We start from the raw sequence: 26,645 nt of genomic DNA, 5'->3' as shown, positions 1-26,645 counted from the left end.
ATACAAACCTCGTACTTTTACAGTTCTGTTCTGTAATTGTTTCAGTTCAGTTGAGGGTCAAATAGACAGCATGACAGCAGGTATAAAAACGCCGTAGCTTTAGTTCGCAAGCGAACTACTCGTATACCGACAGAGCGACCGCCGCTTGTCAGCGAAGTTAGTGCCAACTTTAACGGATAGAGGGTGTCGCATGGTCAGCGTAACGAATCACCACGGCCGTTAATCTCGGTTTTCTAGACCGGAGCCGCTATTTACTTGAAATATCTCCTCAATTATCCTCACGAGGCTGAGTGGACCACGTTCCAGACTCACTACTTCTCAGAAAATTTGGTAGCGCCGGGAATCGACCTGGGACAGACAGCAGGTATAATGGGAGATTATATTCGCGTAGATTAGTAAGACTGCCTTCATGAACGGTATCATCTCACAATTGAAGGTCTTAAATAATCTTGGTCAGGTAGCCGGTTCATCACCCGTGATCTGAAGTAGGCACCTCTCGATAGATCTGTTTATGATTTCTGAAATTTCGTTACTGTCATCACAAAGCAACACTGAAAATCTGTCACCGCAGCGTCGCAGGTTCGCTACTAGGTCAGATCATGTCGAACTTGTGGTTGGCAAAGTGGGACCACGGTGGTGTTCCTTCGAGCATTTTGCTTTCCCCTGCCTATTCTCATTCCGCTAACTCCTCCGCATTCATTTATCATCCTGTCAACGACGCTATCTAGGCTCGACGATGAAAGCGCCTTTAAATAACAGACGTGAGAAAACACTGAACTTCGTCCTGAACCACTTTAATTCACTTGACGCTTAAAGTACATTCTTTTGTACAACAAATTTTAACGTATTATTGCTACATATCTGCCAACATCTCCCAAGTATGTAAGATTTCAGGTTTTCACGGCGGTGACTATGAAGAAAGCAGCCCTTTTGGATGTGGTGCCGTGTAGATATTGTGTTAACCGACGTTTCGGAGGGACGTATCGCCTCTATCTTCAGGGTAGAAGACAAGAAGAAATCCATGAGCGAACCAGCGTGCAATAGTCTGTTGCACCTGCTCACGCTGGTTCGTTCATGGATTTCTTCTTGTCTTCTACCCTGAAGATGGAGGCAGTACGGTCCTCCGAAACATTATTCAACTTATATGGCAAATGAGTCGCTATATTTCAGAATTTATCATACTTCGGAGTGGTGTTAGTATTCATTATTTTTCTCTGCAGCTGCGTGTGTTAGTGGTCTCGTTTCGTGGAACTGCTCAGAGAAAAACACCAGGTTTAGAGAAGATATCAGAGCTTAATTGAAGGATGCTATCAATAACACAACAGCCTCTTTCGAGCGTGTCAAAATTGTTCATTCTTTAGGGTTATTTTCGAAAGTCAACGCCAGTTTTATCTCTAGAGGAGGTGATTGCAGATAACAGTGTATTGATGCTGTTTCGTGTGCATATGGGACGGCTTAATTTCCTGCCTGATGCAACAACAAATCAGACATTTCGGAAATATTGATGGGACTTGTGACTGTGAAACAATTTATAGAATGGAGCAATGTTGCCAATATGTGCCAAATGTATAGGGTGGGGAAGATGGATGTTGATTCGAAACAAAATATCACTACCAACTATCTCCATGAGGCTGCAGTAATCAAATACGCAACTGTTGAAAGGAATTGTCTACTGTAGGATTTTAAGTTCTCACATCTGTGTTTATCTTGTGGGATAAAATGCCGTGTAGTCTGTTAAAAGTCAACCAACGTTTCGAAGGAACATATCGCCTACATCTTAAGCCGAGCTAGGCAAGCACTCGCCTTGTCATCTTCTTTCACACTGGTGTCTTGCTCGGCTTATCCTACCCTGAAGATGGAGGTGGTATATTTCTCCGAAATATCGGTTTACTTTCAACGGACTATATGTCGTTATATCCCAGAAGATAGTAATCTTCGAATTATCATTTGATATGGAACCCAAAGGTTCCTCATTCTCTATAGAAATGGCCGCCGTTGAACCATATCTGAGTCACTTTGCGGCAGATTACGGCCTTTTTTCATCAGAATTCATTATATCACTTTTGTTCTCATCCCCATCTCTGTGTTGATGTTCTCTTTATCACAAGACGTGCCAGTCACATCGCTTTGACCATTCCTAAATTTTGGAGCTGTATAGTTAGAGTTGTTTGAGAACAGGGTGTTGAGGAGAATACTTGAACCGAAGAGAGATGAAGTGAAAGGAGGTTGGAGAAAACTGCATAATGAGGAGCTTCATAACTTGTACTCTTCTCCAAGTATAATTAGAATGATCAAGTCAAGGAGGATGAGGTGGGCAGGTCATGTAGCACGAATGGGGGAGACGAGGAATGCGTAAAGGATATTGGTGGGAAAGCCAGAAGGAAAGAGACCACAGGGAAGACCAAGACGCAGGTGGGTGGACAATATTAGAATGGATCTTAGAGAGATAGGATGAGATGGTATGGATTGGATTGGTCTGGCTTAGGACATGGATCAGTGGAGGGCTCTTGTCAACACGGTGATGAACCTTCGGGTTCCATAAATTGTTGGGAAATTCTTGAGTAGCTGCAGAATTGGCGGCTCCTCAAGAACGGTTCAGCTCCATAAGTAAGTAAGTAATAGTCAAAATTACTGACAACATCTTGAATAAAATATAAAAACAAACTCCGTGGTTTCAGTCCGCAAGCGAATAACACCGAAGTAATTAAAAATATATGTTACGTCCATTCATGTGTGCCGTATGTCCTTCCCATATTAACTTTCAGAATGTAAGGATATTTTGTATCGTTCTACGCCTGTTTTTTGGAACACCAAAAAGTACCACCTTGTGGTGGAGTCAGAGTTCCGCAGGGAGTGTATGGGTCACTGCTTTCCCTTGTCTTGCCTGCAGTCGGCTGTCGCATCACCAGCGGCAATACTCCCCCACCTCCAGAGGCCAGAAAGTTAACTTAGCCGAACAAAAGTTCTCTAATATGCAGTTTAACATCAGGATCTGACCTCCCATCTTCACGTAAGTTCCCACAAGCCCTCATATCCCTTGAAGTTTTGTAACCAGGAAATTACATGAAGATTTATATCTTCCGGAACGTGACATCAGACAGTTTGGTAAAATTCATCAACGTTTCTGAACGCATACTGCCTCCATCTTCAGGATGGGAGGCTAGAAATTCGGCGAACTTCTAAAAGGACTACATGGCATTATGTTCTTCATAGTCGTTATTGTGAGACCCCTTGATTCAACAGGATTTTGTGCGTGCTTCCTTTCCCACGTGCACTTCATGTTCTAGCCATTTTCCAGCCCTGATTTGGTCACCCTAGTAATGTTTGAGCCGATCACAGTGGCCACGTGGTCTGAGGCATGAACTCTCTTCGCCCGCTCGAACGCTGAGATAGTGGGTTCAAATTCCACTCGAGGCATGGATGTCTGTTTGCATTTATTCTGTGTCTGTGTTGTTCTCCGTGTAGGTAGCGGCCTTGCGACGTGCTGATGCCCCGTCCAAGGAGTCCTACCGACTGTGTACAGGATTAAGAAACCGGAAAAGTGGCAAAGACCCATAAGGGCTGTAGAGCCATAGGTAGATAGATAGATGGATTGATATATATATAGTCAAAGGGTTAACTTTGTGAAGCTGCAGTTTGTGTACCAAGGATGTACAATGTTTTGTTTCTTGTTTTGCTTAACGATATACATTCATTTCGTCTAATGGGGAATTATGTGATGATTCTGAATTACAGATCAGGAAGGATTTGGAAGGAAGTGGTGGTGGTGGTGGTGCTTTACATCACGGTAGTTATTGGAGGGACTGAGAAGAACCACAAGGCTGCCAATATCCCAACCGAGCTTCCAAACGGGATACGAACTCGGAGAGCAGGAAACCAAGGTAAGCGGGAAGGCTATTACAGCAGGAGATCCGGAGCTGCCTGTTTGAATGCTGCTTTGCGCGGGCACTCATACCGACCTGTGTCCCTGTTAAGAGGACCGACTTATCAGCAGGAAATTTGCATACGCTAAGAGATATGGGGGTTGTGGGGGCTGCTTGACTTCCTCAAGTCGAGGCTGTAGAGAGGGTCATTAGCACGCAGCGATCGATAAAGTAGGGGAATGCAGGCTCACTGAAAATAAAATGTCAATTCATGTAAAATCTCAGACCATCCAGCAGCCCCTAAAACGTGGAATTCGTTGCGCCTCTTCTGCAGAGGACATGCGTGATAAGGTTTATGCGAAGCTGCAGATATAATTACCACGATTTTTATATAACATTGATGTTGATGTACGTATGTTTAAGATACAAATCTATTGCTGCAGAATTAATGACACTGCAGGAACTGTACTACATGGAATCCTTGTATTTCGATAAAAGTGAATAAATTAAAAAAAATATTTCAAGCAAAATTTGTAGATTCTAATGGGATCTACACGTAATATTACGTAGCAAATCTGTGTCATATCTGATGGTTGTGAGGAAAATTGTGTGAAATTAGGTTGAAGCGTTTTTAAAAACACGCCATCCGGTAAAGTCTATAACCGCATAGATTCCTTAAAAGGAGACCTGTTTAATGGGCGCGGTGACACTCAGAATATTCACATTGTGAACTTATGCACATATTCAAATACCTCTGTCATGCCTTTAGATATGTTTCGAGTAATTTTCCAGAATTCGCTATTACTGTCGTTGCGTTCCTCTTATTGTCTGCAAATGATTTGAAACGAGGCTTCTGTCTAAGAGGTCATAAGTTCATTACATTCTAAAGCATGATGAGGCCACTGACGGCCAGACCTGGGGAGTACGCTGGATGCTCCAAGAATGGCATGCGTTTATGGCGAGAACAAAATGACGTAAGCGAATCGCACAGTCATGATGCACCGACAAAGGTGGTCGAGGGCATAGATTCATATGCATATTTGAAGTTCTAAACTAATGGTTTGAGTCTTATTTATTTGTTATTGCTGTTATTGTTAGTAACTGTTTTTAAATGCTTATTTCAGAGATTCGCCCTTTTTTTTTTACTAAAGCCAGTTTAATCTACGGGAGCACTGAGAACGAGCACGGAATCGGGGAAAAATGCGGTGATCGTATCCCAAATTGTAGGATAAACAGAGGAGGGGCTGCTAACTGATAGGGGAGCGTGGTTTCGTTCCGTGGACCCCTGGGTTATGGGCCATTCGAACTTAACCATGAATCAAAACAGCGAGTAATGAAATGCAAGTCAACGTGAAAGTCTTTATTAATGAAATTCAGATAATTCTGTGAGATTGTTTATAAGCTGCAAGGAAATGTCCATTTGTGGCCTCATTATGGATCAGTGTGATTGAAACTCGGGATTGCCGGGTAATATTTGATGGAAATCTTCCATATTATATTTCAACAAATCCTGTGGAACTGTTAATGGGATATATGGGAGTATCCATTTATGGTCTTACGTTAAGCTACGCCTTTTTTTTATCAATAGGTCTAAAAATCAAAATTAAACAGTAAAGTTTCGTGAAAGATTCCCGTACGGAATTTCAGCAGTTTTTATAAGTGGTTTATGGTACTCACGGACGAGTCCTAAACCACACTGTGTTATGGAACAACATGGAACGAAATTGGGATTACCGAATACATTTTAGTGAAAGTATCACATATTGAGTTTTAAGGAAATCTGTCCACTGGTACAGGCGGTGATACTACATGAGAGGCAGTTAGACGGGTAGACATGACTTCCACATAAGTCGTTTCTTTTTGCTTCATAAAGAAATCCTATAAAGCAGTTTATCTTTGATTGTATCATTCGTCAGTCTTTCGGTCTCAGAGAATCGGGATTTTTCCATTGGTGGCATTTGTATTGCGTTTTTTGAATCGTGCTGTAGGCTTCACAGATCTGTACATTTCCAGAAGGGCGTGTCCTCACGCAAGGGATTGATGAAATTTCTAAATAAATATGCTCTGTAGTAAACCACTTACTCATATTGAAGCTGACAAGAAACTGGACCGCTGTAACTGTTTCACACAAAGTTTTTGAATCATGAAGTCTCGTAACTCGACAGCGACTAGCTGCACAAAATTATCAATACATTTTTAATTGTAAGCCCTGGGAGATATTGTTGTGCCGATGTGTACCAAAATTACATTGCCTGGGAAAGTTTTAGTACAGGCACTCACGCAAGATTTAATTTACGTTGGCTGAGTACTTTCTCTGATATTGCATGTGTGCATACGTGAACCCTCAGTCATGTGTGCCGGTCTCTGTTTTATGTAAACGCAATCCACTGAGCCTCTGAGCACAACGGTAACGCATCTGACGTAAAGGTAAAAAGGTAAAGCTATCCCTGTAACAGGCCGTGGAGGCCCATAGGGAAGTGAGATGTTGACGTTCCCACATTTTCTATACAGTCGGCTAGTAGATGGCGGTAAGGTTGTCAGCCTTACGCGCCGGCCGCCCTTTACCCCCAAGAATATTCCTGGTACTCATTTCTGTTGGAGGCCCAGTCGAACCCAGGGCCATAGTGCGGCTGGAAGGATTAGGTAAATTGAAACATCCACCTCATCAGAATTCGATCCCGCGACCTTCCGGCTTGTAGCATAGTGCCTCAACCAATTACGCTATCGCGTTCCCCTTCCGAGGAATATAACTTGTAATGTCTTACAATATGCTTCAGATAGCTGTATCCTGATAGCAATAGACAAGAATTTCGATAGATAGGCTAGTGTTCCAGAAACTTCCCGTTATTACTGACTCGTAATTTTTATGATTGTCGCCACAGAAGATCGCCGTTCGGTCCGTCCTGAAACAATTCAAGAAGTTCAGTTGAACTTCACTGACATTCATAACTGTATCAGCATTATTTTTCCTTCTGCACTTGCTCTATTCCTGTGAAGCTCTGACATATTCCTTGTCTGCCCCATACGTGCTACGTGTTCCGCCTACCTGAACTCTGTCAAGTGTGATATTGCGATCAGTAACGGCTCTTGTTGTGGCGTGATTGACTGCTCTGGGTCGCCCCAGTGTTTACCCAATTTCACGGCCATCTGAGCTCTCTCGAACAAGTGAAGTAAGGAGCAGCGTGTTAAAGCCAAAGTCGGTTTGGGTGCAATAGAGTGAAGGCTTGTTTCCGTTTCCTTGTGAGATGTAACTTGAATTGTTCGCGCCGTGACCATGTTGGGGATTTTCGACACACGAAGGGTCTCATATGGATCTGTATAGCTGTAATCTCCAGTCTGATGTCAGTTGTCTAACTTGTGGTGTGCTGGTAGAGAGCTGGGAGTCTGAAGACGAGCAATATGGGCTTTGGCACTTCTCGGAAAGAGTATGACGGATATTGTCTTTGCTCTATAAAATGGCGATGTAAGATCATGTACCTAGATTTTGAAAAATCGCTACGTCACATCGTGGAGACATAATCTGTAACTGATCCATTATAATTATAAATAAGGACGTCAGAAGCTAAGTGATATAAATGACAAGAACCCCATTTTGCGGAAGAGACAGTTAAAGAAAAAGTAAAATTGTCCCTATGCTCAACGAATTAAGCACTACGCCATGAGGACGTATGGGGGAGTGGATGTATAGATCCATATTTTCTTGACCTCTGCACTAGCTGGAGGCGAGTGGTCAGCTTCACGCCTCTGCCGAATTACCCCCATGGAAAGAACGCCCGATTCCCATTGGATAGGAGGTTGGGTGAACCCCAGACCCGGTCTGGACAACATGGAGAAGAGAAAATTCTTGACCTTACCGGGACTAGATCTCCGATCCTCACTCGCTATACCAACTGAGCTACCTCGGCTCCTTTTGAGGAAGAGAAGCTCCTAAATTTTAATTAAATATAAAATAATTTATGGAAAGTGGGAAACAGTGATCCTGCCCTGCTGCACTTTTAACCCCGCATTAATTTCCCATAATCTGATATATCAGTTCGTTAATATGAGGAAATAATAGCGCCTAAGATAGCCCTAGCTACTATATAATGAAAGATATTTAGTTGTAAAGTACTTGTGTGAAATAATTCATACACTGTTCGGACAGTTTTTGTGTAATATACCGTTAATATATAAGCATATAGTTCTGTTTATGAATGAAAAACTGTAGGTGCTCTCAATAATTTTTCATGGTTTCATACCTATTACTTGTTTTATGATTCTCTCTCTCTCTCTCTCCTCTCGCTCCCACGGTGGAGCACAGGGCTGATTTCTCAGTTCCTTGATCATTTTATAGACGGTAGGACTCCTTGGACGGGTGATCAGCTCGTCGCAAGGCCTCTACCTAAACACAGGACAACACAAACACAGAAAAACGTACGCACACACCAAACAATAATGCCCTGAGTGGAATACGAACCCACGATCCCGGCTTATATGCCTCAGACCGCTCGGCTACCGTGCCCGACTGTTTTATGATTAACAGAAAGTTACTTTACAAGATATCAATAGTGAAGCCAACTGATATTTCTGTTAGGTCGCCGTCTGTTATGTTACTTGACCCGTCTCGACAGATCTTCGTCATTTCCTCTTTCAGCATGCCGTCTGCCATCAAAACCGGTCTCTCGCTGTCGCTTTTTCTGCTGTAGTTCCCATACGTCATTCCGTCGAAGAAAGTATATATATATAGTACATCCTTGTAAATTGTTATTCTACATCTAACGAGTTGCTGTCCGGTAGTTTATCATTATTGTATACAAATACTTCCATAGTTTCGTCTCTCTGTCTACATTCTATCTGGCACCCATTCCACTTACACAAAACTCTGTGGCCTGTAGTCCGCAACCGAGCGACCGCCGCTTGTCGGCGAAGTTAGTGCCAACATCAGCGGATAGAGGGTGTCGCGTGGTCAGCGCAACGGAACCCCACGGCCGTTAATCTCGGTTTTCTAGACCGGACTTACACAAAACAATGATGTATTTAAATAGCAGTGTATATAAGCAGTGCTAATACTAATGCCCATATTAAGATAATTGTGTGCATGTCACAATTGTGCTCTGGTTAATTTTGAGGAAATATGTCACTGTGACATCAAGTCATTCTTCTTAGGCAATGTTCTGTTTAATTAATCGCTGTGAGAGTAGCAAGGGACAAATCAGTCAGTAATTATGGTCGATTTTATACACAATAGATCTGGGCGCATATTTACGATTTCTAACAGTACTGCTTGAAGAATTTGGCTAAAGGTTAATCATTTATACCGAAAACAGTTTCTCATATATTCCTTGTGTCGTCATTATAAAACGGAACACAAATTTATGCAAGATTTATGTGGCGCACTACATTCCAAGTCACCAGTCGTAATGGTTCAAGAGTTATCGCCTTTTATCGGGAGAAAATTTCTCACAATCAGTATAATACTTGAATTGCTCTGGATTTGAAAATGAGATATTTATACATTGTCACGTCTTACGAGAAAATAGCATGGAAGGTCGCTAGTATTGACCATACCTCAGAACTTCGCGATGTGTGTTTAGGTTTGGAGATTCGAACTCTGATTATCGGTCTGAAGACAAGATCTTTCGTGTTTTTCATCAGTTACTTCAAGCAAATGCTTGAAGAAAACTTTAAAGTGGGCCTTCTTCATCATTTCCAGTTATCATTCGCTGTGTAGCACATGCACCACAAAAAGACCCGTTATGTATGTATGTAAGGGCCCCCGCACTGCAACCTTCCATGATCAGTTGTGCTTCAAAATGACCCGTTAACTAGAGCAAGAAACGGGCGGTGCCATTTGTCGCTAGCTTTGCACTGCGACAGCCTGGGTTCAATCCCAGTTCAGTTATTTAGAATTTGTGATGGAAAAATAATACTGGGGCAGGTTTCTCCTCCCAATTATCTTTCCAACATCAAGTCGATATTCATTAATCATCTCATGATCTAAACTACTAATAGCCTCGATACTAAGGAACAAATTAAAAAGAAAAAAAAAAGAGGCATGAAACAAACAAAAAAGTTCTCACATTATCACCAAGACCGCGTATTGCTCATATCGAGTTTCATTAAAACTTCTCAGTTTGAGTCTGTCATCTTGATGTGCAAGATTGAATGATGGGACGGACAGATGAAAACCACGTAGGTTATTGTAGCATGGGAAGAAATCTTATGACAGGAAGTCAGCAGAAACAAAAGTTTTAATTTCCTGTCTATTAAATTCGTGTTCTCGAGCAGTCTGTTGGATATTTCAATACACATGATAAGCAGTTAGGTCCATTTATTAACACGTTGCAGAGATGCAATCCCGAATAAATCATGGAAAGGCAATTGAAGGAAAGTATTTCACATTCTTTATTTCAGCATCCCGTTGCAATTGTTCAAATTAGCGGCCATTGTTATCTTCCGTCAAAATGTAAAAGTGTTGCAATTTTGACGGAGGATAAACAATGGACGCTAATAAAAGGATTTCACGCTAATTTCCCCGCATCTAAGAGCTATATAAAAGAGTACTTTTTCAGAACTTCGTGAAATCCAGAGCCGTATGCAAATGTACCTGCGCATATACGTGTATGAGCGACTGTAGACGAGGTTTGGATTAGTGAATAGATTTACTGACCATTTACAGGGCGTAACTACAAATAACTATGACACTACCGCTATTTTCACACTTTGCAGTTAAATAGAGCACACAGTCTAGTGTTCTCACTTTGTCACTAGTCGTTTCCTAGAAACTGCTCCAGTAATGTATATTCCTCTGCCTCCGCCTCAAATCCTCTCTTCACAGACATCTGTACAGAATTATCATCCGACCTTGTCCCTTGCTTATAACATCTCAGCATGGAACGCATAGAAAACACAGCTCTTCTCTTATTGTAGTGCAACTGTTGCTTATTAAGTATCTGCTACCCAGCAACCGGAACATTTTTACAGAGCCGTTGCCCAGAAACGGCCCTGGCATATCCACCCATCTCACAGGCGTTGCATAGCAACGGCTCTACTCGGTACAATATGGATGGCTCTCAGTTCCTACAGCAGACTCCCAAAACGATTCTTGGATCAATCGTTTCCAAAATTTATGTTGGCTGGACAGTTGCCTTCAAATTGCTTAACTATTCACAGCTTAAAATTCATGAGCTTCTAAAGTGTGTTCTTCTCGCATGATGGAATTTTTCTGTTACGGTAGGGCTACTCGAGCGATCCGGATGCAACAGAGCGAATTTTATCTTCGTCACTTACCGCAAAAACATCCTTGAGAAGTTATGCCAAGAAATTTGTTCAAAATAATAAAAAAAGAAGTTGTGGAAATAACTTATGACTATCTATTTAATTTCAGACGTTGCAATTTGTACTGGGGTATAACAAGAACTATAAATGAATGACTGTACCCTACTACTGGTTGGTTCTCTTCCACTTAGATAGGTTCAGACTTCATTATATTTGTTACGTCTAACTTCGAAATTTCTCACAGTTGCCATGTTCGTAGTTGTTGGAAAATGTAGGTCTGTAGTAATTCATCCTATCATGTGTATGGCTATAAACGGGGTTTTGATTGGTAATCGGATTTATTGACTACTTAAACAGACCGTAACTGCAAGCAACTATAGCGCTTTCTCTAATTCACACACTCAGCAGTTCATTACAGCACGTACCGAGTCTTCTCATTCCGTTGTATCTTCACCAGTTGTTGCCTGATTACGGCTTCTAACTGCGGATATTCCCCTTACTCTGGCTTCCAAAACTATCCCCCCCGACTCAGCTAGCAGCTTCTCACAGCAACAGCGCACAAGGACTGAACCACTGCACTGCATTGCACTGCAATGCAAGAACTCAAAGCCAAAGTCAGAGTTGACCACGCGACACCCTCTATCCGCTAAAGTTGGCACTAACTTCGCCGACAAGCGGCGGTCGCTCGGTCGGTATAATTCGTTTGCGGACTAAAACCACTGAGTTTTTTGTGCTTAGAGTACTTTTATGACTGAAAATAATAAAGACATCAGGATGTCCATGCCAAAAAATAAAATAATTTTGTATTAAAATTTTATCTGACATCAAGTTGAACGCAGCCTTAGGTGACTTGATGGTTATGGTGGTACTGGAAATGAAGGGTTACTGGGACGGACCCTTCCAGGTGCGACGCAGCAATAAACAGTTGCAGAGGATTCTCCATCTGTTGTTTCACATTGCCACTTAGTTCCAAATTGAAACTAATCTGTAATTCTTAAGTGACAAAAAATGGAAGGTCTTCATCCCGAGACGAAAATTTTACCAAACCACCCCAAAGTTGGGACGATTTGACATGAAATAATGTAGGTTAATTATTCTGAATTTCATCCAGGTTGGTCCTGACCTTGGCCCCTTCTCATACTACATAAATAGACGGGTGGAAATGGGGGAGTAATTGTCACTTTTCAATTTCTTACTCGAAACACGAAGTTCTTCAGGATGGCGGTAAGAGTCATGTAATGAGTGTGGCGTTACGCTGAAGGACGGGGGTAGCGGGATATGGAACGCGGCTAAGAACACCAAGAACAAAACTACTATTCATTTAGTCCATAACTTGTATTTGTGAGGGGGAGCATTGAAGATTGTGAACAAGTAGAGTGGGCAATGTCTGAACCGAGGCGTGCAAGACGTCCTCCGCATGTTGTCCCTATAATCAGGCCGAGGATAATGACAGGATACTGTCGTCTGATTTCATTCACTTGGATTTGTTTTGACTCAAAGGACTGATTGAAGAAGTGTAATTCTCAGTCAGATTCGAAAGCAAGTCTCCACACACGCGTCTGATTACAAAGCATTCAAACTCTTTTCAGCTGCACAGAAAAAGCGAAACTTTTTGTTTTGTACGGCGCGCACTGCGGAGGTTAAGATTAATGGGCTAGTAGTAGACTGAGCTCTATTGGTCACACGTGACCGTCACTATATGTTACCCAACAGACTGATGTGGCGGTAAAGTTCTAGAATCTTATTAGGAAGTTCTAGGTTCAAATCTGATCTAAGACACAGTCTATCCTGCCTCAGTTTCTCGCTTTATATCCTCTGTTTACAAGCACATACCAGAATATTGCCTCAATTAGGCCACTACACCTTCCTTCCCAGTTCTTTCCAGTTCATTATTCGCCAAATAATCTTCAGATCCTAAGATGTATACTCTGAGATTCGGATTGCTTCGTAAAATAAACCACAAGAAATCCTGCAACCTACACAGGGGCGAGCTCTGTCGATTGGGCCCAACTGAATGGGTTTTACCTGAAGACGGAAACATAATCCATTCTCAGAAACGTTGTGGTTTGAAAGGGTACGGAGATAGGGACTAGCTCCATTGATTGGGCAGAACTGAGCAGGTTTTTCCTGAAGACAGACATAATCCAGTCTCCGAAACGTTTTTTAAATAAAAACAGGACGATAGATAATGTCCAGAATCATAATATTTGTACAAAACGTTGTTTCATATTGTAACTTCCTTTGGACTTAGTCTATCGATTATATCACGATTATGCCTACTCGGTCCGTTCCGCCGTTCTAGAGTAGTATGTTCGAATTGCGCGAGATTACCGGCTATCTTAATAGAAGTATTTCTTGGATTATCCCAGCCACACCAGCTTTCCGATTAATAACATTCAAATAACCTACCGTTCGTGATAATCATTACGTCTGATTACTGGGTTTGTAACCTTCGCTTTTGAGACAACATTGTTAAATGACCAAACAATGAATCTCTTGAATTATTTAGCGGCATGTTTTTGACGCTATGTTAAATAGCCATTGCCCCTGTGACTCGTTCGGTAATGCTGTTTGGTGACTATGGGATATCCGTTCGTGAAGGCGGGGTTGACATTAAGATGGAGGGGACTGTATATTGCATATCTTAAGGAAGGAGAGTAAGCACGTCTCGCATTGTGAACAGTTTCCTTAATTAAAACCAACAACCGAGTTTTCAGCCGGCACTCGACATAGTTTTGCTCCGTCTGTAATGGATTTGAACGCTATTTATCGCCTCTGCTAATTCCGCAGAAGAACATATAACAGAATTACTTACATACGTCGAATTGATCAGATTGTCCAAGTCGTGGCTGCCTGTTCGCAGTGCAATGAACTGATCTGTCACAGAAGGCTACAAACGTTCTCTCAGTTCTGACTTCAAACTTATCATGAATCTATCGTTGCTATGAAAACAAAAATCGTCTGTGGCTGTTCATTGAACCTGAAAGTGCATCGGAGAGGTAATATTAAATTTATATATAATTTAGATTCCTACCATATATAAAATAATAGGTCCTTATATCTGTCAGTTATAGTTCGCTTGCGGACTAAAGCCACGAAGTTTGTTTTCGTATATCTGTAAGTTGTGTATATATATGTAAGACTTGAGGCTTTCACGGCGGTGACTATGAAGAAAGCAGTCTTCTGGGATTTGGCATCCTGTATATGTGGTGTTAACCGACGTTTCGGAGGAACGTATCGCCTCCATCTTCAGGGTAGAAAAAAATATAAGAAATTTGCAAGCTAAGAGACCGTGAGAACCGGTAACCGTTTCCTCCGAAACGTCGGTTAACACCACATATACACGGTGCCAAATCCCAGAAGACTGCTTTCTGTATATATATATATATATTTGGTTTGGTACACCTGTCAAACACAACACTCAGTGGAAATTAACTCACTCTCACTCTATCGTGTTAACTGAGTTTTAATTGCATAAGTATAATGTCGCAAGATGTTTCGGCTCTCGTGGAGGCATCATCAGGCGATAAAATCTATTCAGTTGTGGTACTTCTATGGATCCACATTTCACAAGTATCTAGTCTGTTTATAAAATAAAATAAAAATGATATAGAATTCCCATAATCCCCCTATACCTGATTCAGGAGGAAATTAAGAGGAGATTGAACTCGGGTAACGGTTGCTAACATTCAGTCCAGAACCTTCTGTCTTCTCGTCTGTTGTCGAAAAACATAAAAATTAGAATATACAACATTATAATTTTGCCTGTGGTTCTGTATGGGTGTGAAACTTGCTCTCTGACATTAAGGGAGGAACATAGACTGAAGGTGTTTGAGAACAGGGTGTTGAGAATATTTGGACCGAAGAGAGATGGAGTGACAGGAGGTTGGAGAAAACTGCATAATGAGGAGCTTCATAGCTTGTACTCTTCTGCAAGTATAATTAGAATGATCAAATCAAGGAGGATGAGATGGGCAGGTAATGTAGCACGAATGGGAGAGAAGAGGAATGCATGTAGGATATTGGTGGGAAAGCCAGAAGGAAAGAGACCACTGGGAAGACCAAGGCGTAGGTGGGTGGACAATATCAAAATGGATCTTAGAGAGATAGGATAGGATGGTGTGGATTGGATTTATCTGGCTCAGAATAGGGACCAGTGGAAGGCACTTGTGAGCACGGTAATGAACCTTCGAGTTCTATAGAATGCTGGAAAGCTCTTGAGTAGCTGCAGATTTGGCTTCTCCTCCAGAAGGGCTCAGCTCCATGAGTGAGTGATAATCCCCTAGATGTACAGATTTATATTTACGCTTCTGTGTTTTGAGCTTAATTGCATTTAGAATATGTTTAATATATATTTATAACATATGCTGGGGCAGGTTTTCTCCGAGTACTTCGGTTTCCCTTGCCAATCTTCATTCCACCAATTGCTCCACAATCACCCTCACCTATCATCTGGGGCTGGTACAATAGGCCAGAAGTGGCCGCAATAAAAAGAAACATATATTTAAACTGCCTTATATTACACTTAAGGGGTTGTTACTTAAATCAGTTAAATATAACTACGTTTAAGGCATATAGGTAGTATATACGTATGATAAACAACACAACAGGATGCATTCCTTGAAGGCGATCAATGAGTGAATCATTCATTCAGCAATTGCTTATGTAGACATTGTACTAAGTCAGTCTCCTTATAATCTAGATACTGACGGCATTGTAAAAAAACCGTAATTGAACTAAAAACATCCGTGATATATGAACCGACGTGGCAGAATATTTGCTTATCTCATTGCAGCCAACGTGACGCACAAGAAATAATTTCCTTCCAGGTGTGACGCAACAGATCCAGGGGAAACTCATTCTCTTTTCATACTCCGTGATGTGACACGGAATTGGAGCTAATTTGTAGCTGTTAAGAGGTAATAAATAGACTGTCGTCATTCCTAGAAGAGAAAGGAACGACGAATTTCCAGTTAACTTCGTTGTTTATTGGACAGCAGAGTGCTGGAGCGTGTTGCAGGGACCAGCGGTCAATAACGTTTTGTTACTGACTGACAAGATAGATAACTAACAGACCGAGCAATTAATTGAATAACTAAACAAGTCGCTCGTAAACAAGCCAGTCAAAGAACTATCATAAATATTAATCCGTTCTTTTCATTCTCAGAGTAAACAAATTTCTTTTCATTAAATGTCATTAACGGTCTGATTTCTGTAATCAAGTAAAGTAAGTAAAGGTATCCTTGTCACAGTCCGTGGAGTCCTATAGGCTTGTGAGATGTTGAGACTCCCACATGTTCTAGGCAATCGGCTCACAGATGGCGGTGAGGTTGTCAGCCTTACGCGCCGGCCGTCTTTGCCCCCAGAAATATTCATGGTACTCATTTCTGTTAGAGGCTGAGTCGACCCCAGGGCCATAGTGCGGCTGGAAAGATTGGGTGAATTGAAAAATCCACCCCATCGAGACTCGAACTCGCGACCTCCCGGCTTGTAGCATAATACCTCAACCAACTACGCTACCACGTGCCCCTCTGTATTCAAGATTTAAGGTAAATTTAGGAACAGAATGTTTAGATATAATCTATCTAATGTTCATAACACGGATTGTTAACATGAGCAGAACATGTATATTACATACATTCATTTAAGATCATGTGTTGTAAAGGTAAGAATGCTGCAAAGGTAAAACACCAGAACACGAATACACACGTGGAATGGCTCTAATTGGGGGTTAGTGGCTGGGTTCGTAATGCCATTTCTTTAATCTCCGTTAATGAGTCTCCAGCACTTGTGATAAAGAAGAGCTGTTGTGATGGGGAAGAAAAATAAGATTTTCCTTACCCGCGAATCGAAGCTCGGATTTTCAGCCCCTAGCGATTCACTCCAGTAATGAGTGTCATAACCCAGTTCAGAATTACGCTAACACAATCAAAACCACTGGAACAAAATCTCATAATTTGTGTTCATTTTTTTCCCTTTGGCGCTGCAGCCCCAATTTGGGCCTTAGCCTACCTCCATGAAGCTCTCCGTTTCACTTCTGTTTACTAGAACTTAGACATTTGGTAGAGCTCTTTGGGCGGATGATCAGCTCGTCGCAAGACCTCGACCTGTACACAATCATGAAAAGAAAATCACACACACAAACACTAAATATCCATGCCATGAGTGGGATTCGAACCCCCGATCCCGGCTTCCGAGCAAGAGAAAACAGTGCGTGCCTTAAACCACTCGGCTACCGTGACCGGCTTTTTTTATGTTATGCGTCATATAATTCGTTTTAAACGTACTATTACTCACTTACTCGTGGAGCTGAGCCCTTCTTGAGGAGCCGCCAATTCTGCAGCTACTCAAGAATTTCCTAGCATTTTATGGAACCCGAAGGTTCATTACCGTGTTCACAAGAGCCCTCCACTGGTCCCTATCCTGAGCCATATCTATCCAATCCATACCATCCCATCCTATCTCTCTTAAGATCCATTCTAATATTGTCCACCCACCTACGCCTTGGTCGTCCCTGTGGTCTCTTTCCTTCCGGCTTTCCCACTAATATCCTATACCGATTCCTCGTCTCCCCCATTCGTGCTACATGACCTACCCACCTCATCCTCCTTGACTTGATCATTCTAAGTATACTTGGAGAAGAGTACAAGTTATGAAGCTCCTCAGTATGCAGTTTTCTCCAACCTCCCGTCACTTCATCTCTCTTCGGTCCAAATATTCTCCTCAACACCCTGTTCTAGAACACCCTCAGTCTATGTTCCTTCCTTAATGTCAGAGTCTAATTTTCACACCCATAGAGAACCACAGGCAAAATTGTGGTTTTGTATATTCTAATTTTTATGTTTTTGGACAGCAGACGAGAAGACAAAGGTTCTGGACGTACTATATTTGTTGCTTTTATTCTTGCACACCTGATGATGGTCAAGGAGACATACATATAGTGTGATTAATATAATAATTGGCATATTATTTTCACTTGATCTCAATCTTTTTATTATGGAATAAACAACGTTTTGTGACGGCACAAAAAGTTTAATATCTCATGATTTCTATCGATCTTGAACCAGCTAAACCCGATATGCAGTAGGCTAATGCACATTTCATTACAATTCATTTAACATCATAGTCCCTTGTCCAAGCTTTCGCTTTCTAACGTCTTTCTCCGATATCATTTCCCCTGGAGAATACACTATTTGTTTAATTGCCCGCAATCGATGTCACTGTCTGTATTTGTTGTTTCAAGAGCGCGCCCTTTATTATAAACCAAACTAAACTGCTTGGCGTCACCATCTGGCTTAAGCGTCGTCTTGCCGCGACGCCGAGCGGCCCCGCCGTCTGGACGCCTCGCCAGAGCCCACTAAAACCTTCACTCACTCTGTCCTTAATAACCCGAACAGAGTGAGTAAAGTCTACAAGCAGCATGGCACACATTGTGGCCAATCGACTCTAGCAGATTATAAAATTCTCGAACACTGATGACTTCAACATGAAAACCAAACAATAGTCAATTTAATGGAAATAAAATGCCCATAAATCAGATCATCTTTTATAGAGTAATCTTCTTTTCATACTGTTTAATCTTCATGCGTCATTCCTCCTCCTTACCCTCTGCCTTCTTTCTTATTTTCTCGTTGTCATACACGTTCTTTTTTTCTCCGGAGATCCACCCTTTCTGTCTCCTCCGTTTTCTTCCTCAACTGTTAGCCTTCCTCGTCCTTCTTCCCTTTATTATTATATCCCTTCTGTTTCGTCCTATTTTATAACATTTATCATTAATTTTCTTATCAGCTTCTTTCATATACTCCTTCCCTTTCTTCTTCCTTCTTCGTCTTAACCTTTTTCCTACTGTTCTTTTCTTAATATTTTTCTGAAAACCACGAAACACCTTCGTCAGAATAGCTGGTTCTCATACCGAGATTACAACCGAGCACCTCGCGAGTGTAAGTATAGAGAACTGCAGGTTCAATAGCGTAGTCGGTGTCTCGGGACCCAGATTACATTTAGTCGCGTATATAAGTCGAATTAAAGAAAAGGGGCTTGCAAAACTGTCAGTTGTCAAAACCATCCGTTCCCAAGAACCGTACCTTATTTTGAATGATTTGAAGTTTGCGGCTACGGTTCCATTGAGTCAACAGGAATAAATCCACGTATTATTGACCTCGGAACTGGATGGATTTGAGTGGTCAGCTTCACTTCCCGGCAGCTTTACCCCTGGGAAAAGAACACTTAGTACCCATTAAGTAGGAGCCTGGTTCTGCCTTAGAGCAGGTCTGAACGTTGTGAAGAAGAGGAAAATTCCATGCTCCCACATTGTCTCTAGACAATCAGCTCACAGATGGTGGTGAAGTAGTCAGCCTTACGTGCTGGCTGCCCTTTACCCCCAAAAAGATTCCTGGTACTCATTCCTGTTAGAGGCTGAGTCGACCCGAGGGTCATAGTTCGGCTGGAAGGATTAGGTAAACTGGAAAAAAAATCCACAGACCTGCCCATGAACTTGCCCGCATATTGATTTCAGTTTATATAATTTACCAATGGGCTTCATTGGCCTAGATGTATGTTCAAACTGCTTTATTAACATATAATTCATCAGTGTGAAGCTCACTTAAATAGCATCTCATTTCATCTTTTTTCTTCCCTTGGCACTACAGCCCCAGTGGGCCTAGGCCTACCTCCATGAACTTCTCCGTTCAGTTGGTTTTTCTAGATCTTACACATTCGGTAGGACTCTTTGGGCGGGTGATCAGCTCGTCGCAAGGCCTCTACCTGTACACAAACACAGAAAAACGCACACACACAGACTAAACATCCATGCCCTGAGTGGGATTCGAACCCACGATCCCGGTTTTCAAGCGAGCGAAGACAGTACATGCCCTAGACCGCTCGGCTACCGTGACCGGCTCTCGTTTCATCTACGGATCAAAAATCTCTCTATCAGTTTTACGTGCATAATCTCGGTTTATTCGTAGAAGCAGTCGAAACGCAGTCGTAGAGCATGTGGACATAATGTTGAGATAGTATTAACCTATAAAGCAGGTGGACATGTAGGCCCAGTTACCGCCGTGCTTTAAAGGGTTATAAAACGGATTTCTCTCTGCGTGAAAGAGAGGCCGTTGTGTGGAGATTTCCTCGCTAGAAACCTCGCTGAGATTGAAGACTGAAGGTTAGAGAAGAACAAAGAGAAAATAGAAAAGAAGTGCTCGATTGTAGTTGGGGGGAAATTGGTCTCCGATGAAAGCTAAAGGAAAAAGAATTTGATGACATAGAAAAACTATGGACTTTTTGCTGAACTTATTTAGGTCGCTGTCTAACATCTGGACAGAACGGCTTTCCTACAAAACACGTGGTACACTGTTAAGAGAATAACTTCAGAGACAAAGGAACGAAAGATCGGAGACAATTACACAGTGAGAAGCTTCATAATATTACTCTTCATCTAATAATGTCAGGGCAATTAAATAAAGAAGATGCATACAGAATTTTCGCCACAGAATTCGGGGAAAAGAGATCAACTCAGGTCCAAGGCATGCGAGATAGGGTAATATACAAAGTGTTTTGAATAGTGCTCATAAAACCAGTCTTCCTGTAGAGTAGATTTCTAGCCCGATAGATAATCTACGGTATTATTGCCACTTTATCTTACTTTTATGAAGAAGTTATTATTTAATTACGTTTTCTAAGTTAATCTTTATGGTATGCATAAATGGGACCGACTACACAAAAATGATATTTGCAGGAATCAGCGTTTGTTTATTATGTACAAGCGTTATATATGTATCATTTTTGTGTAGATGGTCCCATTTACGTTACTGCATGTTAAGTTTTCGGATATAACTTCCAAATTTCGCACGGACACAATGTTTATAAATCGCAGTATTTCACAACTGATATATAGATACGTTTATGATCTATCCTCGTACCAAATTTCATTTGTTTAACTCCAGTAGTTTATTAGTTTCTGCCATCGAACCCAAAGGTATGGAGGACTCCGTACTACCATAATGTTATTTTATATTCGTACATAAATTTATATCAACAAAAGTTACATGTTCTTAGAGGACCTATTAAGACATATCATTTCGGGATCTTAAATTAAGTGGCAGTGTTGGCTCATTCTCGTTGCATTTACTCTCGTCTGCCATGTTGTTCTCACGGGTTGCAGAAATTCGAAGCTACTGCTTTGAGGTCGCCCCTCCGTGGTAATAACATTCAGACGAAGGTTATCGACAATTTGTTAACTGGTTGAGAACACACATTCACGCAGACACGCAAGCGAACAGCCTGGTGATCTCTTTCCGTGAAGGAAAGGAAGTAGACTAAAAACTGATGTTAAAGGAATAGCATGTAAAGGTGATGGTCCTCCTTTGTTGTCTGCGCTGTTTGAATTGAACGCTTTCAGACCCAAGACATCAGGAACAAGCATTCTCTTCCTGTTCATTATTGTCCTATTCTTTCTCCTTTAATTTTTCTTGTCCTCCATCTTCTCCATCTTTATCATTTATTATTCTCTCTTTGATTCGCCTATTCCTTCTGTATCTCTTTTCCTCGCTCTCCCCTTCGATGTCATATTTTCTCTTCTCTAAACTTTGTTTCCTCATCTTTGTTTTGTTCCTTTTTTGTCTTCCATCTTTTGTTTCCTTTCCCTCTTTCCTCTTCTTCTCACCCCGTCCCACCCCGTTACAACAACGTAGCATCCACATATCGGCTAAGTGATCCTTCGTTCATATGTCGACACTCTGAATTGTATACGTTATGGTCTATGACGCCGAATGACAAGGTCTTTGAGGATGACCAGTTGTCAGTTATAATGAAGTTGCTATATCTTAATATACTCGTAAATGTTCTGGTCAGGTATTTACGTTGATGTATTAAGGTCTGGGGTGATATTCGAACCAAGGACATCTCGAATAGAGAGTATGAATAACCAGTGTATTGTATGATCTGTGAACCTCTACAGGTAAGCCAAGAATAACCTAAGCAATGCCACATCATTACAGATAGACCCTAGTTTTGTGATATAAGTGATATTTTGAATATCGTGGAGTTCCATTTACTATTAAATCCAACTGCTGCAGCATCCGCGGGGCTGAATCGAGAACCACGGATGATTTATACCGGTGTTAATATAATTTGCTGTTCTTGCAGGTCCCATCCATCAGAACGATCCGAGACCCTAGATCTCTGTCTGTGTTTACACGTAGTTTCGCAGTCTGAACTGGAAGTAATGTTGTATGTCTCGCTGTATGTCGCAGTCTGAGCATGAACTAATGTTTTATGCCACTTCATCACATTATGAACAGGAAGTTACGTTGAATATCACTTTATGTGTCAGGATCTGAACTAGGAGTAATGCTGTGTCGCTTCGTGTGTCGCAGTTTAAGCAAGAAGCAGTGTAGCTTGTCGCAATCTGAACTCGTGTAGTTAAAATGTACTATGTCTGTTTGTGTATTGAAGCCCGAACAAAAACTATTATTGTGTGTCATTTTGTGTGTTACAGTCTGAACAAGAAATAGGCCTCATGTTAGCTGTCACTTTGTATGTTACAGTATGTAAGCAAAATAATAACTTTGTATGTCACTTCGTATCTAAAACTCGAAGTAATGTCCGATGTCACTTTGTACGCTAGGAAAGCCTTTAGGAAGGTGACAATCTGCAGACCTCGTAACGAGGGAATAATTTTTGATTCGAGCTCTGGAATTTTTCTTCACATCTGCATTGTGTTCAGATAAACTCCGTTCCAGTGGGTACTGGGGGTAATTCTGCAAGAGCCTGAAGCTACCACGCACTGCTAGCTAATGCTGAAGTTAATAATGAGTGAAGATTTACTTGCACGATTCAATGACGTGGTTAATACGCACGAGAACAAATTTATTGTCATGAGACACTTCTAATAAAGTCTCTTTATTTCGAAATATTTTGGTTATTTGTTCATTTGGGTGTCTATTTTACGCCAACTATGAGCTGCTGTGTTTATATACGAATCTTCGAAAGGGATATTCTGAGATTATTGTAGAGGATTCTACTAATGTGACGCGAAGCGGCCCTTGTCTATTTTAAGGCGCCATTCCAGAAATTATATAGAGGAAATTAGTAAAACCGCGAAGTACCTCAAGCCGGAGAACTGGTTCGCTGTTCCCGATTCGCAGATCTTAAATAATTTTCCTGGATTTAGGCTTTTAACAACGTTTTCCAGCTGCTTATGTCGACTGGGAAATAACTGCGAATGATGGCACGGAAGAAATGGGGAAGCTAGACGTGTTGCCTATTTTAAGGCGCTACTCATTATTTCTCTGGATGGAGTGCGAAAATAATAATGTAGGATAACAAACGAAACCGGAACCGTCCAATAGGTCAGGAGGCAACTTTATTAACCAACATACGACGATTTATATATATATATGGCGATTCTAAATTATTGTCGGGTTTTCCGTGGCCTATAACGTTCAAGCTGGAAAAACAGAATAAAACTGCTTACGGAATATGAAAGTATAAAAAAAATTTTACTACTCATAGAATATATGTCTTCCACCGACCATACTATCATCGTGGTAATTGTTTGCGATGGGAGAAACACGAACACCATGTAACCTAGGATACTAAAATATTGTGTGCCAAAGGCATTAAAATATATAGATTTTGTTAAGTTTTTTCAAAATAAGAAAAAAAATAATAACGGAATGGTCGCTCAAATGTATTGATAGCAATAACCAATGAACCACTGCAGATAGATAGTGGCAATATCTCCAAATGTTTCGGGCAAAACTTTGTTTTATGCAAAATAAGTTCTATAAACCCGGCGAGGGAGCAGAATGTTTATGTTATGTCTCACAAACATGACGCAGAACAAATCGATTCGTGTGGACGTCAGCGCTCCCGAAAGAGACGGCTGTGTTATATATGCATTAAGTTTCGTTTTCTGCTAGTCTCTCTATGCAGATGGAAGCGGTCAAGCAGCAGGAACCGTAAGCTCTTTCCACAAATTCTTGGTACTAAATGTGATGTAAATGTCATGAGAACTGGTAACTCGGACACGAACCGAGTGTGCGGCTGCCACTTGTTGGGGAAGCGCTTACAGGTGGCACCACCAGTCACATTATACTCGTATGCTGCTGCCAGCAGATGTGATGGCGAATGAATTGTTGTGATAGCAGTTCGACGCGTTCTCTCTCTCTTCAAATGACGCAACGCGTCGCGGCGCCATTGGCATCAACTCGCAGCAGGAGGCCGTGAATCATCCCCGCGCAGGGGGTCAGGAGTTCGCACTCAACAAATGAAAAATAAAGCGGCGTGCATCGTGCTGTTGCTTGCAGCTGGTTTTAGGGTGACAAGTGCTGAGCACTGCAGGTGGGATAGGAATATCCACAAACGAGCCACTCAACAGATTCTGATAAAACACTGTGCTTGGGGCATACGATAGATGTTGTGGAAATTAATTTTCAATTGTATGGACCCAGTGCAACACATACTTTTCATGACACAGCTCATCTTACAATTTTTTATACTACATAAATGATATCCTAATGTGTGGGTAACGGTGAAATGTAAATTGTGTAAGTCAGAGATAGCGCTTTATTGATTGTAAATAAGAGAGATTGTAACCGAAATGCCAATAAATCCAGTCATCCGAACTATAACCCGTTATATTCATCACGTGACAATATGAACAACGGAATTTCCCAGCATATTGGTCAGAGTTACTGAAGAAGTGTACCCGTTTTCTGACTGTATGGCATTTAATTCCTGAAATTTTTTGCAGATTTCCCCCAAATTAAAACGAAACTCATCTGAGAATTGTGAATATTCAAGACGTCCGGGTTTTATTCAAGTACCGCTCTGTAATTATTCGCAAAGGCGTATAGTTCCATTATTGCGTCTCTCGATAATTGCCAACTCAGCTGTTATCACGATATATTCATTTACAGTGTAATCTCAGACCGGTATGTGTCGTAATGAACGTAGATTTGGCTTCCCGGGCTTCTCGTTATTGTGTCTGATTTATATTGTAAAGTACGGCATAGAAAGTCCGCTCTGACTGTAAAACCTGAGAGTTATACTCGGGACGTGCCAAATTCGAACCTCAGCCGAGTCGCCGACTAACCTAAATGAGGGGTACTGTAGATCTCCTCGGTCCTTGCATGAAAATTCCGGGATAACACCTAAATTAGCCGATCACAGAATGCGCTGCTCTTAAGAATTTCTGCAGTAACTAACCAGCCGATCACAGTGGTCGCGTGGTCTAAGGCATGAACTGTCTTCGTTCCTTGAACTCTGGGGTCCTGGGTTCGAATCCTACAGAAGACATGGATGTTTGTTGTGTGAATGTGTTTATGTGTTTGTGTTAGTGCTGTCCTGTCTTTAGATAGAAGCTTTACTACCGGCTAATCACCCGTCCAAGGATTCCTACCGTCTGTAAAATGATCAAGTAACTGAAAATCAGAGGCCAGGGCCCACGGGGTCTGGAGAGCCAGTGAAAAAATAGTTCACTAAGCACGATATCAATTTTAAAGTGTTAGGAAAAAAAAATATTCTGTGGGTCTCATCAAGGGGTGTATAGTTTTGGTTCGGTTCAATTTCGATATAATCAATTCTTATCAAAACGCAAGGAAAATATGTATAATCGTGCAGTTTACGCGACGGCCCAGAATTCGGTTAACTAATTAGTAACTGTACCCTAAAACACATTAAAACTTTTTTTATTATAATACTCACTGAATTCATGAAAACTGTACGAAACGAAATCCTCCATGTTCATTGTAAACTCACAAAGCTGTTATGCCGTTCTACGGAGTGACTGGCCGGTTAAGTCTGAACGTTCCCGCTCATAGAGTAGGGCCGCTCTCGTGGCCCTGCAAGTGGCTTAGCAGTAGTTGGTTTCTGCTTGGAGTAAACGAAATTCTAGGCCAAGGAAGTATGAGCAACTGCAAATAAAATGGAGTCACGAAGTATAATTTATAAACAAAAATTTTATATATATGTATTAAGGGTTCCGCTTCGCGTGCTCCAGTCATAACATCCAACATAGAAAAAAATTCGAAAGCAGGTTTGAATGACCTCCTCTAATTAAGCATTTTCATGACAATAACGAGTGAGAGACTATCCACCATCCAGCATTAATAGTGCTACCTACAACCAGCCCGTGCAGCGCTCTATTGGCGTACTGTATTACTGTTCGCTCAGCATCGTTACGATTTCAGTGCACAGCGAGATAACACAATTTGCCTAGGAATCTATATATAAAATCACGTTGAAAGTTACAATAATTCATCACGCAGATTTAGTATATTAAAATAATTTGTGTGGTTTTAATATACATGTTCCTAATTTTCCTAAAATAATGGTATAAGAATTTCATACTTTCCAGAGATATATAACTATATAGAAGATGATGACGCCGCACCCAGTAGGCCTACTTCTATTTTTGTTCCAATCTAAGAAGCCGGTATGGCCTCACAACTATTATTAGCGATGACAGGATGATGGAAGTGCAATCATCCTTTTGGAATGTTTCTCGAAGTCCGCAATATTTAT

Source organism: Cryptotermes secundus, unplaced genomic scaffold (genome assembly GCF_002891405.2).
Source record: "Cryptotermes secundus unplaced genomic scaffold, Csec_1.0 scaffold1105, whole genome shotgun sequence".
NCBI classification, from domain to species: Eukaryota; Metazoa; Arthropoda; class Insecta; order Blattodea; family Kalotermitidae; genus Cryptotermes; species Cryptotermes secundus.
This window is presented reverse-complemented; position numbering follows the sequence as displayed.